Source organism: Aphelocoma coerulescens, chromosome 1A (genome assembly GCF_041296385.1).
Source record: "Aphelocoma coerulescens isolate FSJ_1873_10779 chromosome 1A, UR_Acoe_1.0, whole genome shotgun sequence".
Lineage (NCBI taxonomy): Eukaryota > Metazoa > Chordata > Aves > Passeriformes > Corvidae > Aphelocoma > Aphelocoma coerulescens.
The window spans coordinates 76503755-76520076 of NC_091014.1; the positions used below are offsets into that span (position 1 = coordinate 76503755).

The window sequence follows — 16322 nt, forward strand, 5'->3', positions numbered from 1 at the left end:
GCCAAGAGCAAGGCAAGTTCTCTAGGAAGGAACCATATATTGAAGTAGAGGATTTGAGACTCCACTGGATGGGATATGAAAATGGAAGAGACTAAAGCAAAAACCTCAGACTACTGTGAAATTTATGCATCTCCACACATAGACCCCAAAAAGGTGGGTGCAGTCAGCTGCTGGATGATACAGTCATGACCAGGAGCCTAAAGACAAGACATTGTACATGTCATGACTGCACATGACACTCAGTGCCATGGTCTGGTTGACATGGTGGTGCTTGATTACAGGTAAATGTGTAAATGGAGGTATTTTCACAATAAATTAAAAAGTTACAATATAATAGCAAAAGAGGTTGAGCTGAGGAATTTTAAAAATAATTACAGTGTGATATTAAATATTTTGTTCTTTTACCAGTGCAGGGTGAGATGACAGATAGGAGATGAAATTTTAAAGTTCAGTCTATCTGTCTACCTACAGCAACTATCTCGGCATTTACACCATGGTCATTGCTGCTTTATCTAAGGAACTATCAGAGCAGTTGTGAACTGGGGAGTTAAAAGAAAAGACCTCTTTTTATCTCAAAGGTCATGTGGATGCTATAAAAATACAGATATGCAGTTCTATAAAATCTTGCAGGTTAAAAGGTACATCTATTAAAACAAAACACATGTGCAGATTCATGTTTCCCTGCTCCAACCTTACTGCAGGGACACAGCTCAGCTGTGCTGGAGAATGGAGGACCCATTACTGGGGAGGAAGCAGCAAAATCTTAAGGATGTGGGAGGTGACATTCAGGACACTCCTTTATTCATTTCAGTTTCTGCTATCTATGCTGCTCTGCTGGTTCAGCTTGAGATATGCAAATAATCAAGAATGTCTTGTCAGGGAATGCTGGTCCATCTCTTGTCCTTAATGGGACACCCAGAGAAATTCAGGCAGCAGTAGTTCCCTGTCCCATGGCAAATAATCCCAGGGTCTCCTCTACCTCACCCACAGTCTTGTTCCAGCAATAGGCTGTTGCACGTGACATGGGACAGCCTTGCAAAATTTCTCCTTTAAGAGGCTCTCACTGCTTGCAAAACAATGGGAAGGATGCTTCTGTCTTCTCCCATCTTTCATTAATCTGGTCAAATGGAGAAGGGAAAAGCAAGGGGAAGGCAAGAGAGTATTTTTTTAATGCAAATATTACCCTCCTCTTTTACAGTCTTTAGCAAACAGGCATGACACTCAATAACCCAATTAGGTAAATGAAAATTTTTACTCAATTTATGGCTGTATGATCAGGCATAGTGAGGAAGAAAGTGACAATGCAAATGGGGAACATATCAAGGAGATTTTTTTCCCCTCTGTTAAAAGGTTTACAACTGCCTAACAAAGACATTATGAAAAACCTTAACTTAATCTGCCCCAATTATTAAAGAGTATCTGCAAAGAAATTTATTTGATGCCAAGAACTTAGAAATGAGCCCAGTTTTCAGAAATACTAAGATCCCATACTGTCACTGATTTCAGTTAAGCCTTAGAAGTTCATGATATGGGAAAACAAAATGTCCACACACACCCACAAACACAGGGGAAAAAAAAATAAAAAAGCACTCTTGTGTTATGACATTAAATTCTAGGTCTAATGTTGTGCTGGGAATAGCTATTTACACTGCTGGCAAATTTCATATTGGAAATCCTAGTCCACTGAGAATACTCTCCCCAACACTCCTCCCCCCCCCAAAAAACCCTAAAACGCTGTACTTTTAAAATTCTTCTGTTTTTTTCTATGTGTGAAGTTTCATTAACTGTATTCATAAATACCTACACATATGTAGATATACAGGTCTATGTATAGAAGTCTATGGCTATGTATCACATATGATGAAGTGGAACTTCACATGCAGGCACAAAGCTTGTACTGTCAAGGCATTTGTGTTTATCTGAGTCCATTTCCTGTTGGCAACAGAAGTAAAATCTCAGACCACTTATTTGTCTATTTAACTAGGGATTTAAGTTTTCTGCTTCACAGACACTGTTCCCCAGATCAGCTAGCTGAGTCACAGAACCAAATAATTCTCAAAGTTTAGGAAAGCAATATAAACTCCTGGTAACAAGACAGGTTAAATATACATGATAGATTACAGTGACTTACCCAAATACTGGGTTATGCAATAATACTGTTGACAACTTTTAAAAATACTTCTGGTTAATTAATTCAGAGTCACAGAGACTTACATTTCAAAGTAACTTAACTACTTCTGAAATGTTTCCTAGCCTAACTTGTCAAAATGCATGCCATAATAAACTTGAGCCAGTTCAAATCCTGAGGTCTCTTTCTGATGTTTACACAGCTGACTGTTTCACTGCTACCTTTTTTAATTAAACTGTACATTCCAAAAATAGCATTGGGACAAAACATGCTAATTGCTGATGTTTGAGTGACCTCCCAAGACTGTCCATAAGTTAGGAAACACTGCTTAGCAGTGACTCGTTTGTGTGTTGTATTTGACAGAGGCATCATGGAAATGGAAAAGCCAAGTGTTCTCTACTCCTGGAATGGAACTAATTCTAGACTGTTCAATGCATTTAAAAATATGGATTCCATCTGCAAAAGCAGCCTGACTCCATTCCCACTGCAACCAGTGACAATAGGTCAACACTTCATACTTTGGAAAAACCTCACTTGGATGATCACAAAAGGTTTACTTCCTAATGAGAAGTTCCCCTCTGAGGCCTGGTACCACTTGGATCAGTAACTCCATGATCACACTGGTGCTCTCACACTTTTATTGGGCTCCAGCCTTTAAATAAGTGCTAGCAGAGGCCCTAACACATTTCTATTATTCCTTTGCTTCTGTGCTTAATTTCTTCACAATTCTATATTGTGCAAGAATTATAAATACAGCAGATGCAATGATTATATCTAAAGCTCCAAATAATACAGCTCCAGCAGTGTAAAATAAATGCAAAAGCCATTTCCTGCAGTTTCTGGGGTTTGTAAAGTAACTGTAGGTGTTTATTGTAGTAAAACCCCAAGTACCTCAAGCACCCTGGTAGTAAGTTACCCCTCCCATACCTTACCTTGGAACATCTTCATTGTTTTACATTAGATACCTCTGTTTCACAGCAGAGTCCAATAAAGCCATGCAAGAGGTTCACTGATGTCATGAGAGGAAGCTTACTGTCAATGAAACAACTTTGTTTCTTTAATGTTCACAGTGTGAACCTACAGATAATGCTTTTAAAGGGACCTGGGCATTTTTGGAGGTTTGGTACTTTTGAAGCAGCAGAATAGTGTTTGATGTTTAGCTCTATCCAGTTTTGCTCCACCTTCTGAAATGGCCCTTCTCCACTGGGTCTCCTGCACACCCTCTCAAGGTATGTTACCCAAAGTCCAAGCACTGCAGAAGTTTCAAAATTTACTCTATAAATGGAATTGCATGCAAAATAATTAGGCCCATAGAAGAACAATTATTTGCAAAAGCCAGCCAAAAAGCATGGTCATCACCAGCATTACTGCATCTATTCTTAATCACTGCTGATATAACACTAAAAATAATGACAAGATGGAGCAGGGGGAAGAAAAGATTTGGGGGTACAAAGGAAGGCAAGCAGTAGAGAAAAAGGAGAAGGAGAAGTGAAGGCACTGTATGATATACATTAAGAGATTAAAAGGAAAAGCCATCAGTTGTTAGCATTCAACCCTAATATTATATTTTACCAAAGAGAGAACTAAAAGACATTAACTCATGTGTACTTTCTGATTTGTAAGTGTCATGCTAAGGGTTAGAAGATGAACAAGTAAAGGATAAATCTATTTGGAAACTTTTGTTTGAACTTCCTTAGCATGTCTTTGACAGCAAAGCCGGTCCTTATAAACTCTTTCTACAAAGACTTTAACAAGACATTTTAAAGATAAATGCTCACAAAATATTAGCACAGAGAAAAATCCAAATTTTTAATCATGAAAATTTTCACTGCAAATTTAATTCTAAACCTTACAAGCATCTGTCTGATAAAAATTCACTCCTATGCCATAAGCAAATAGAAATAACTTGAAATCATACTCACAGTCATCAGTTCCCAGGTTATCCGTATGCTAAAACAGAGATGTATGAAAGCTATGTGAAGCTATGAATACGCTTAGAATATGTACAAATAATAATCAGAAGAAATGGTTAAATTTAAGTAATTATTCATTGCAGCAAAATCAACCCCTACTCTCCATAACACACTCCTGGAAAAGACTTTTGGGTTAAGTTCTTTTGGGTTAAGTTCTGTGATGATGATCTTTAATTTCATCTTGCATATATAGTTTGATTTAGTTTTCAATAATTTTAGCTAGTCTCTTAACGTTTAACATCACAACGTCACTGCACTTTTGCATTTGTCACCTGAAGTAAACGTATCCTTTTCTCTTTAATCCCTCCTGTTCACTGAGGTATCCCATTTTATCTCATTCTAAAAAAAAAAAAAAAAACCAAAACAAAAAAAAAAAAAAGGCAAGGGGGAGTGATTTTTGCACTTTCTACCTTGTTTCATTTTTATCAACACACTTCAAGCTTTTGGTTTCACAGAGGGTCTGGGCAGCCAAACTCCTGAAGTGCAGATTAAGAGATCACATCCTAAATTATGGTCGTTGCTAAAGAACTTTGTGAACTGACCATTATGATTGCAAGTGTTCTCAGCAAGCAGTCTAAGCTTGCTAGACTATTTTTTTCAGATTCAAACCTGTATTAAATTTTTTTATAAAGTATTGACTCTTCAGTGTCAGGTTTTCTCCACACAATATCCAATATAGGTGGCATTCCACCCCACATTATTTTGCTTCTTCCAGTGAAAGCAAACTCTCCCTCTGATTAATCTCCTCTCTAAAGATACAAAGACACCTGAGCAGTTCATAAATCCACCAGCTGTTTTCTAGACCCCTCCGCTCCTGCCTAAGTCAGGATCTGAGCCAGTTTCCTTCTCATGGCTCTATCACCACCACTCCAGACTCAACACCTCCATTTGTAACCAAGCTCTGTGAACATGACCACGGTTCTATCAGAAGGTCAATAACTTGGTTGTCAGCTGTGGTTTAGAACTCTAAGCCTTCATGTTCAAACTCCTTCCCAGACCTGGGATCCACTTTGCTATACATTCATGTCAATTACTTCCCAGTTATGGCAACTGTCTTTCCCTCTGGCCTTGACCTCGTGCAAACTTATTCCCTTTATAGTCATGCAAAACACTCCTGTGAAGTCCATTATCTGAAGCCCACTGTTTTAGGATGGGCCCATGTAATTTCTCTCACTGTGCTCTTTGGTTCCTCCTTTCTGCCGTGTCAGACAGGAGCTGTTTGTTTTCCCCCTACTCTGTGATTTCTCTTTCACCATCAGGTCACAGTGTTCCTGTTTACAAGCCACTTGTCACATTTCCAGACTGCCAGTGTATACTTTCGCTAATAGCCCATTATACACAGGTTTTGAAAGAGTTCTCTGCAAACACCCACAAAGCCATGCCAATTACCTTCCTTCTTTTAAGCTCTTCCCAGGGCACCCAAGAAACCTCTTGCTTCAACATTAAACTACCAGGTTCAGAGATGTTTTCCCTTTCTCTCCCCTTTTCCCACCCCCACAGCTGTTCTGGGTTTGTGCAGTGCTCAGCACAGGGCAGCTGTGTCCTGTGACCACAGCTCCCACAAGCTGCAAGGATACTGGAAAAGGTCATCAGCAAATACATAACCTGTATGAAAAGTAAGGCAAGGGAGAAAGCCTCTTCCTTACACTGTTGGAACACTTGACATAAAGGCAACAAGGAGAATGTGAACTTATGCTGTCATGTAAACACCTGAAATTCCAAAAATAATAGTAACCCATCAGAGCCCACACTACATCCCTCAAAGTCCTGCATATGCCAGTCTTTTCCTGTTTTTCTCTACGTTCTGTAAGTAGCTGGGACTTGAAATGATAATGCAGGTTCATCTTTTCCAGCCTTGCAGATATCTCATCACCGCAGCATTACTCCAAGTAATGAAACACAGACATTAATTCAAAGTGTTGCTACCTCCCCCAGTCAGTCCAGAGGCACAAAGCAAAACCGCAAAAGTTCTGCAGCGTGTATAATTTACAAGACGTTCTTAAATTAAAAAAAAATATAAAAAGCCTATCTTAATAACAAGTGCAAGATCTGATGTCAGAGAAATATATTCAAGTCTGCTTCAAAATGTTGGCATTTTCAAGACAAGACCATTTAAAGGGCATAACCTAATGAATCATTAGCACCAAAGCCCATATAAATTAAAACTATAATAAGATGCTTTTAGAATCATCAGTCCCCCCCCTTTTTTCTCTCCACCCTTGTTATTTCCCTTTCAGAGAATATCCAGAAGTACATTTACTTAAATGTCTCTTAAAAATGGCTCACTCTGATAGTTTTGATGGACTCCATTTTTCTTCTGTCATAGGAAATAAATTGGACCTGGTGTTTTTAAAAAAGAAAAAATGTGTCAGATCAGATTCCTATTCTCAGTAGAAGGGGAAAGACATTTTTCTTGTTATCAGGATCTGCCCTAATTTCAGATTAAATTTTACATGATATGCATGAATTCGTATATTTACTTTCTTTCTGCAGGTGTCTGTATAATGTAAGGACATATTTGTTCACACGTTGATATTTTTGTGGGTTTTTATGAGAAACAAATAATCCAGAATAGGTTCTTCTTGGGATTTCAGCAAGGTTCTGTAATATTCAGAGTCATTTAGGAAATGGCCCAGGGAAGAAATTAGTAAAGAAAAAAAAAAAAAAAAACCTCAAATATTTTAACTCTGACTTGTCTCAGTCCAGCCCAGCCTCCCTCTGTGGACAGAGAAAAAGCCACAGTTCCCAAATTCTTGGAGAACCACAGGGAGGAAGACTTGGCTGCACTCCCAACGGCAAGATTTGATCTGGGAAGAAGGAGATGTCATTTCAGACTCTGAAGCCTTTCCTGAACTTTATGTACAGCCCATCCACAGCAACTGACAAAGGATAGAAGCTGCTCTCCAGTGTCACACAGTACAATTTAGTATGATGGAAATGCAAATTACTCTTTTCTGAATAAGCTAACATTGTTAATTTATTATTTTTTGAACTCTCATATTCTTTTCCTCCACCCCCCAAAAGGAAAAGCAATATCGCCTTAAACTGCTTCCTAAAACATGACTATTTCACCATGAAGAATGGAGCCAAAGGGAACTGTTCTTGGGAAGTTTACTTGCAAAATCTTGCCAGCTCACCTGAATAATTTCCTTATGTGATTCTGTGCAAATTAGTTCTCTTTAACTGGCCTGTGGTTAGTTTTTTGGGGGTTTTTTGCACATAGACAATTTGTGGGACCTTTTACTTTTGAGACACAGCTGTCTGCAAAAGTGGAATAAAGTTAATCCAGGAACAGAATAAGCAGAATCAACAAAGAAGCCCTAAATGTTTGAGGTCACATATCAAATATAGATATCATTTTAAAATACATTAAATTTCTATAGTGGTTGAACCAAAAAAGCAGCAATCTGAATTTCTCACCCTGCTACCAGGGGTTAAAGATGCCAACATTTGAGGTTTGGATTCAGCTTGTATTAAAGGTGGGGTGAGAATACTGGGGGAAAAAAAAAAAAAAAAAAAAGGCATTCCAATTTAGGAGTTCTAGTTCCTAAGTCATTTAGTGGCTTCCAGAAACCCACCCACATGGACAAACATGAAAATGAGCACCTATAGTCTGGATGCTGATACACCCACTTCACCAGACTGCTGTTAGTCATTTCTAGCAAAGTCCCTACAGCACAAGCCAGCATATGAGCCCAAATATTACATTCTATTCCTTTTTCATCTTCTTACACATTACTGACAACCGAAAGGTGAAAGAAGTGCAAGCCAAATAGGAGTATTAATTAAAGAAAATATTTTCATATTTTGATTCGAATGGTTGAAGTGGGAGGAGCAGAAGCAAGGACTGACTGTATGGAGAAAGGGGAGGAGACAATAAGACTTATTTATGGGAGATGTACCATTGATTCATTAAACCAAACAACACTGAATTATGCTTTGTTGGAAACAGTCTCACACTGGCAAAAATAGGTGGATGCTAAGTAGCCAATTCAAGTATTCTGCTGCTTTGTGCATTTTCCTGTTTAAAAAAAAGTGTCAGAATGAACTGTGCGATCTCTTTGCGATCATTTTCCAGTAAGCAGTGTTTCACAAATCTGAAATATCTGGGGAATGTGGAATTCCACACAGTGTAACATGTCTCTCAGGATACAAACATCCATCTTTCCCACTTCCCTGCCAAGGGATGGGTCTCTTAAAGCATTACAAGGCTGCTGTGCCAAGGAGTAGCCCTCAGAATCTGGAGAGGCTGATCAGGACTATTTTAGCCAAAACCACATATAATTTCATTTTTCCAAAAAAGGAAGAGAATTTCATAAAACTGATCAGGCAAGCAAGATCATGAGCCTAAGGAGAGCCCAATTAAATTCAACAGATTCTCTCTGATGTGGCAGCAAAGGGGAAGAAGCACTTAAAGGAAAACTGAATCATAAAATAAAAGATAATCTGTTCACTACACACAATTACAAGGAAGAGTAAATCATTACAAAAAAGGCTTAAATATGTAATCTACTTCATTCATTTTTGTCCCAAGTATAAACAAAATGTCTTTATCCAAAGTTTTGAGGGTTTATAACTAATTAAAAATATTCATAACAAACAAAATTACTTGCTCAGTCCAAATAACTCCCTGCCCACATAAATCAAATCAGCCCAGAATCACAAAAAATTCCCAGCTTGCCTCATGCTCTTCAACCCTCAGCAAAAGCTCAGCAAAAAATAACTATGCAGCATGTTCTGAAAGTTAAATTTGGGCTATTTTGGACCTCAGGGAGAATAAATTCTGAAATCAAAGAATCTTCATGGAAACCCCCTATCACCATTTCCTTTCTATTAAGTGAAAAGCTCGATCATTTATGCATCTCTGCAGATGATATGTATGGTAATACACAGATACCTAAAAAATAGCCTGTTAAAAGGACCAGCTGAGATCATTTCCAACAACTCTCACTCAGCTTGGAGCAGCCAAGAGCAGAGGTGTAACATCCTACAGCGAGATAGTCACAGTCTGCACTAGAGTCAGTGTCTGAACCATTTCAAGGTGTAGGTCACACACATTTGGCAAACACCCAAGCATCAAAGTGGAAAAGGTGTGCATAGGGCTTAGACAGCTGCCATCTTTTAGCTATGAGAGACTGAAGAATATCTTCTGGCTTAAGATGGGCACTGAGTCAGATTTTTTCAATGTTCTTAGGGTCCAAGGAAATTGGTACAATGTTCAAATCCCCACCATATGAGGAGCATATTTTAATGATCTCTCAAAGGCATTTTGTGAGGTCCAGACTAAAACAAGTCCAAGTCCACAGTCTGGGCCCCCTGATTCTGGCTTGTTTCTCAACACAGTTCCAGCGTTGAGAACCTGCCTGTTTCTTTGTCCCAGTTTAATCTCACCACTGTCACTCTTGCCTGGGCTTCACTGTTTTGTTTCCCTCTACCCACTTGTCTCAAACACTCACCAAGGTCACATGAAATAGGGAGAAAGAGTTGGGTGTCACTGAACTTTCTGTCACTCATGCAAATGGATTTGTGTATGACAGGAAATAAAAGTGTGTGCAAAGCCCAGGTTACAGGTCAGTCTACCTCAGGTTCATCAGATTAACATGGCTACACTTGTTTTGTGCTGAGGTGGGGCATGGTTGACTAAACCAAAATCCCCCTTTCATAGTCAGAACATAATCTAAGGTTGCCTACCAAAGTCTAGGCAATTGAAAAGGTATCAGCTTTCATAAACTTCTGGAAATAATCCAATTTTGTTAATAACCTACAGCCATGAAACAGGTATCAGTCTGCCAAGATGCCAAACATCAAAGTCTAAGAAAGGTGGACGTTTCCTAGTGTTTTCAACTCTTTGCTCTCATATATTTTATTCATGAAAAGCATTGTTTCTCTAATCATCATCCAACATCTTGCAATAAGCAAAGTGACTCACTTTCAGAGCCCTATTTACATTGAGAAAGTAAAAGAAAAAAAAATAAATCTGCTTAATACATACTTGTACTTGCAGTGTACCAGAGAAGAGTCAAAGCCATAAAATTAGACTTCAAACTTTTCCAAGGACAGAGGGAGCTCACAGCCACTGTTCAAAATGAGAAATATTTAATTATGCAGAAACTAATTAATATTAGAATTACAGCCTTTTCCTTACGTAGGTCTTAATCCACACTTTGTCCACCTCTTACTCTGAAGCTCTTGTTCAAACAAACACGTACAGGCTCTCCTTAAAATTTCATATTCCGAGCGGATCTTTCTACGGTGACCTTATTCTGATTATTACTCCACGGTTTTACCGTCCCATTTGTTCCCGAGCAAAAAGCATTTAAAATTCCAGAGTAGCTTCACAAACTTCACATGCAGCTGCCAACGAACTCCCGGCTTTCCAAAGGCTTTTCTGATATATGGTGCCATGGGAGCCAGAGACGTACCCCTTCTGAAGTCTGAATGGAGACAACCCTTCTGAAATTCAGTGTCAGGGGCACACTGAGCAGCCTGTGCCCAGAAAAAATGGACACTGAGGGTAAGCACAAAGCAAAAAACCCTCTCATGTTGCTCAAAGGTGTGGACAGCAGCAGAGCAGAGGTCTTGCAGGTATCTACACGGTTCCTAAAAGCGGTGGAGGTGGAGGTACAGCAGAAAGACAGCTGCCCGTCTTGGGTCATTACCTAAATGTGCATAGCCCCAATTTTATTGTGTTTTTTATAAATCACGTGTAATTAAATTAATTAATTTACATGTTGACATGTAAATTAATATCTAAGTGCCTTGGTTAGCAGACTCACTTTCAAAGAGAAAAAATGCTGTGAATGCAGCAGATCTCCCATTTATCTGAGAACACCAATTCAGGGCTGGAAACAGTGAAGCAGCCACTGCTCTATACACCAGTTTCTGTGTGTCTATAATTTAAAGGTACCTAATGCACTCTATTTTAAACTTCTATTTTCAGTTGTTTCTAGTTTTGCCAGACTCTCAGAATCTGCACTGAAATTTTCTACAGCAAAAGTCTGCCTCAGGCTTCCCTTCCTCCCCTTTTGTTTTCTGTGTTTCAGTTAAAACTGCTTAGCTATTTCTGAGAACAAAGAACTAGGAGAAAAACATGTTGTTTTGTCCATTGTTAAAAAAAAATACCCTGACTGTGAATCTCTACTGTCTCCTTCTTTTGAGTGGGATGTAAAAGGTCACATAAAAAAATACCCTCACGCTAGGGATATGAGTTCTTATATCCCTGTGAAAAGCTGCCCAAATTTGGCAAAGTTAAGAGCCTCCCAGGGATTCTGGTTCATATGCATCAGTAGAGACTTCAGAGATTAACTTTTATATTTTCCCAAGATTCAGCTGCCACTTAAACGCTCTAATCCTTTCCCTGTTCTTCTTCCTCCTGTCTGCCTGGGCTGCCCTGTGGCCATGCCCATGGCCTGAGAGCAAACTCTCCGTGTTTCTCACCTATCCCCACCTAGGCACCCCCGAAGCTCTTAGGGATGGGACTTCAGAGCTCTGCTGTGCCCCTTAGCTCAGCCTTTCACGGGGAGAAAATGAAATAAAAGGGAGAGAAGAGCTGCGGGACATGAAAGCAGAATAGCAAAGCACCAAGAGACAGCTAGGTGAGCTAAGGCAGATGAAGACAGCACTCAAAAAGGAGCACAAAAGTACTACATAAGGAAAATGTAAGGAAGACAATGGTACAGCCAAAATTTAGGAGTCCTGCTCCGTTTTCAACAAGTGGAACTATCAGGAAAGTGGGCATCACATTGCTGGCTGTGTCACTGCCACAGGCATTAATGCTGTTCTGATCTACAGTCTGAAGAGTCAAAATTGCTTTAAACAATCTCAAACTCCACGTGATTCACTATTTTAGACTTTTTTTATTTTATCCCTTTTTTTTTTTTTTTTTTCCCAATAAAGGAGCTACATCAAAAATATCTGTGATGAAAAGCCAAGTATACTGGTATTCCACACAGGAAATACCAGTATTATTGTATTTACATGCAACTTCAATTTACTTCCCTTATGAATACAAATCATTATACTGCTTTTAACTTTTAATAACAGAATCACCTGTCTAATTCACTGCATGAGAGAAGCTACCTTGGGAAAAAACTTCAACTATGTGGTGGAAAACATATATAGGATCTATATCTTAACACTTTACAAGACATGTAAATCGATTAACACAAGGTATCACAACAGAAAAACAAGCATAGTTTTCTGGTCAAAGTATCCAGTTTTTATCACTGAAAAATAAATAGGATTCTATCTCTTTTATTCCTTTGTACAGTTACTAACTGTGTGTTCTTTGTTCGTGAATTCCTGATGCAAGGCACCTGGGGTCAGGTTGGCAAAGGTGCCAAATACTCCCACCTGAAATGAATAGGAGCAGTGCTTTCAGCATATAAAGAACCACCAGATACCAAAGGTTTAAAAAAACCACCCAGGAGTTGTGAAATGTTAGCTGCCTGAAGTGGATAGGCCCTGTTGAAAGCGGCAGTGTCAGTGGTTTAGCTTTCTCTTTCTGAAATGGGATGAATCTCTCTCTCTCATGAGGATTTTGAAGTACTGAATTGATCTTTCTTTGTGAATGGCTTGCATATGACTTGCATACTTAGGTAAGCACACCACGGGGAGGAAAGAAACAACACAAGGTTTTGTATTATTTCTGGGGTTTGAAGGTGCTAGCTTATATAAGGCCTAAAACTGAAGAACTGGGGTGTTTCATAACTGAATGAGCCCTTGTTCCATGGTTGCACTAAGGGTATGTGTCCTTACTTCAGAAGTATGCTACAGCATGCTTTTACTAGAGGATAGATCAATCTTGGATTTTTGTACAAGAATTGTTCTTAACTGTTACCTTAGGATTTTCTAATTCTCATCTCTTCATTCTGCTACTCCTCATAGTCTCTTACCAGAGAGTCTTGTTGAATCCTCATGGAGTGTCTGAGTCCATGGGAAAAATCATGCATGGTGATGGTCAGGATACTTTTCAAAGCAGTTGTCATAGAGTTTTCCCTACAATAAAAAGAAAATTAGGTGTAGCTCTTTCTCTACTTAGGGTACCAGGTGCCCACAAAAGGGGTAATTTTCATAAATTCATCCATAAATACAGATAATTATTGGCAAATAGCCTAGAGACATCCCAGTTACTAGGGCTCTGATCTCCTTGTATTTTAGGTAGGGTCAAGCTTGGATCAGTACATAGCTATGGATCCCCTAAGAAAAGCTTGGGAGCTCCAGGCTGCACTAGTGGCTACTCAGTAGGTGGCATTATATCCCTAAAGATGGTGCCATGACCGCCCCCTTGCAGGACATTTTCTAAAAGTGACTTCCACACACAAGCCTTACCTTTGGCCCTCATTTGTACTTACAGTTAAGCAATCCCACCCCACCTCCTTTCTGCAGAGGGCACAAATTGAACCATGAGCTTCAGTGCTCCCACCAAGTCCTCAAAGGATTCTGTGCTCAGCCTCCTGCAGGCAGGACCTCCCAGACTGCAACACCTCAGGCACCAAGGGGTTCCTCAACTCCCAGTCCCCTTTCTGTCCTATCAGAGACCTACATTTTGCTAACTATGTTCCCGATGCTGGCTGGTGTGTGCCAACACTTAATCACTCATAAAACTCTGAGTCTGGGCATTAGTAGCTAAATCTCCTCAGCTGAGGTGTCTGTGAATCTTGCAGGTGCTGATGCCATGAAGATTTTTGCCCTTTCCTTTATACCCCTGTTATACCTTTTTACAACTTCTGTATTCTCAGTGCTTTTTGCCTACATTCTTGGACTTGTTTGTTAAGCTAAGAGACAAAACATTTTAGAAGCTTCGTAGCCAGAGATCAGTGTGCCCCAGAGCCCAAGGTCCTCTCCAGAACACATTCTGTAAACCAAGATAGAACCATCCAGGGGAAGGTTCCTTGGGGAGGGGGGCTCACTTGAGCCTCTCATTGGGGAATCTTTGATAGATCTGCTAATTAGAAAAACCTATAATGTTATACCCAATGTTGGGGAAGGGGAGGGAGGTAGAGACAGAAGACGAAGACATAGATAGACTTGGCGGGGTGCATCTCAATGTATATGACCTGGACGTGTGCACCTAAGGATCCTTAAAATAAATACCAAGGTAAAATCCCTTTTCTCCTTCTAACCGTGTGTGACTCCTGATTTTAAGACCAGGAAAAGGCATCAGTGCCAGTCTTGATCCTGCACAGAAGAGCTTGAAATTACTGAAGGACAGGGACAACATTGCCTGTTTAGCTCACAGCTGAGAGCTCCACTTGCTGGTAGGGTTCAGAAAGACTTGGAAAGATGCAAACAAAAGGCAGAAATCTGTAATGTTTCTTGAGGAGGAGGCTTTGAAGGTGACATTGAGTTGGAGAGAATATGGACACATGGAGAGAATGGACACAGTTGGAGATAGAAGATGTGTATGCACCCATTACTGCAGCATTTAAAAGCAATGCAAGTTAGAAATGGTCTTCTCTAACACTAAGCCAAGCACTGGAAAAAAGGGACAAACTACACCCAGATCCCATGGAGACTCACAGAGCTTTTTAACTCCACTTTCTGTGTGTATTCCCGTTGACCTCCAAGGCATAGGTTTCATTGCAAGTGGATGGACAGACTCATTATTTCTTAACTGACCTTTGAAAATAGGATTATTTCTTAAACCTCTGAAGTACTTTAGCAAACTTTGCCCTGAGTTGTTTCTGTAGGGACAATAAGCCACGTTGCATTTTAAGTTTCCTGCTATGTGCCTTTTTCTCCTTACACATGGTGTCTCCTGTTTCGGACTTGACAGGGAGGGTTTGAACACAAGTGATCACTTTTTTATTTATGGATGGCCCTTTGTTTTGTTTTTCAAAGAGTGTGTACAGAGAATGCACAGCATGACAAAGGGTATCATAATTGTGGAAGAGAAACCTGATGCCAGTCCCGAGACCGGCCGGTCTCTGTAGGTGAGGCCCTCGTACCATCACAGTGATTACTTTGTTGAGATTGAAACTGTAGTTTGTGGAATTCAGCCTTAGAAAGAACAAGCTGCCTGTATTTTGATATCCTCAAAGGGAGGGAAGGGGGGAGTGGCAGGAGATGGCAACATGCCCGAAAAAGCCATTTAGAAAACTGGCAAGGCTTTAATTTTTTTTCCTATGAAAATCTCGCCAGTTGCTGCGTTAGTCTTTGAACCACGTTCTCACCGACACTGTTGCTTCTCCTACTTTAGAGTCAGTTTATTCAGTTGGTTATGAATGACTTTCAGCTGCTCTGTAAATTGTTATTGTCCAGGCTCCATTGCAAGCAGAGGTCACTTGCAGTTTCCATTATAAACCCAGGTTTCCAGGTGTTTATTATAACTTGGCTGTTTTCAAATCTGGGTTAAAAATTGGTACACTTTTTTTTTTTTTTAAGGCCAGATGGGCTTTTTATCCTTTCTCTTCTTCTTTTCCCCACCTAAATTTTAACCTTTTAGGAGCTGAATAAAATCTCTATTGGGTGCAATGTTAAAAAATTATTATTGGCAAAGAAATTAATTTCTCTAACACCACTTAGTATCTTGAGTGTGATCTTTGTGATATACTCTTCATCAGCCACCATGTGATATTTTTATTTTTTTTTAAATCCTGTTTATGAGAGTGCCTTCAGTCTGTGCAATTCCTATGTGGCCCTGATCCAACATGTAGCTCAGTCCATTGCCCAAAGTCTCAGTGACTTCAGTGGGACTTCGTGTGAGCTGTTCCCTTGATCCAAGTCTTAAAAAGGGTCATAATGTATTTGCCAAACATCCTGTAAAAGGGTAGTGCTAAAATTAGTCCTTGTTGCTTAAGAGTAAAGACAAAAGATTTCAGTGTAAAAATGTGCACTTACTCATGAAGTTCTGATGACAAGATCCAAGATTATTATTGGTTTTAAAATAGAAAAGGAACCAAGACAGCAAGAGTAATATTTTTCACTTCTGTTAGAGCCTTGTTGATTGATCTTTGGACACTGAACACCTGAATTTGCATCTTCTGTGTTAGAAAAATACTTGAAACTGCTAATAGAAGGTCAATAAAAAAGTTGCGACACTTACATTCATCTCTCTTAGATCAAATTTAGGAGATTTATTTAAATTATACTCTAAACTTATGTTGCCAGAAAAAAATATCACTGAAATTCCTCCATCACTTCTTGGTTTCAAAATGTGCTGGTTGAACGGACTGTCTTTTCTTCCTTTTTTTTTTTATTTTTATTTTAATTCTTCAACC

General features: G+C 39.4%; 1 protein-coding gene and 1 long non-coding RNA gene across 4 annotated transcripts in view; one reads left to right on the plus strand and one right to left on the minus strand.

Moving 5' to 3' along the window:
• Positions 1–13662, minus strand: part of LOC138104367 (uncharacterized) — a 54333-nt gene extending 40671 nt beyond the window's left edge. The window contains exons 1-3 of one of the 2 annotated variants that reach the window (XR_011148043.1): positions 13455–13662; positions 12996–13098; positions 11944–12453 (exon numbers count right to left, since the gene is read on the minus strand). This is a non-coding gene — a long non-coding RNA (uncharacterized lncRNA). Of the gene's footprint in view, positions 1–11943; positions 12454–12995; positions 13099–13454 lie in introns of those variants that run through there. The other variant, XR_011148044.1, reaches the window with a different exon arrangement.
• The window catches only part of LMO3 (LIM domain only 3), a 66123-nt gene continuing 62304 nt past the window's right edge, over positions 12504–16322 (plus strand). Inside the window, exon 1 of one of the 2 annotated variants that reach the window (XM_069003553.1) lies at positions 12504–12698. The gene's annotated coding sequence lies outside the window, so the exon portion shown is untranslated. The remainder of the gene's footprint in view (positions 12699–16322) is intronic. The other variant, XM_069003552.1, reaches the window with a different exon arrangement.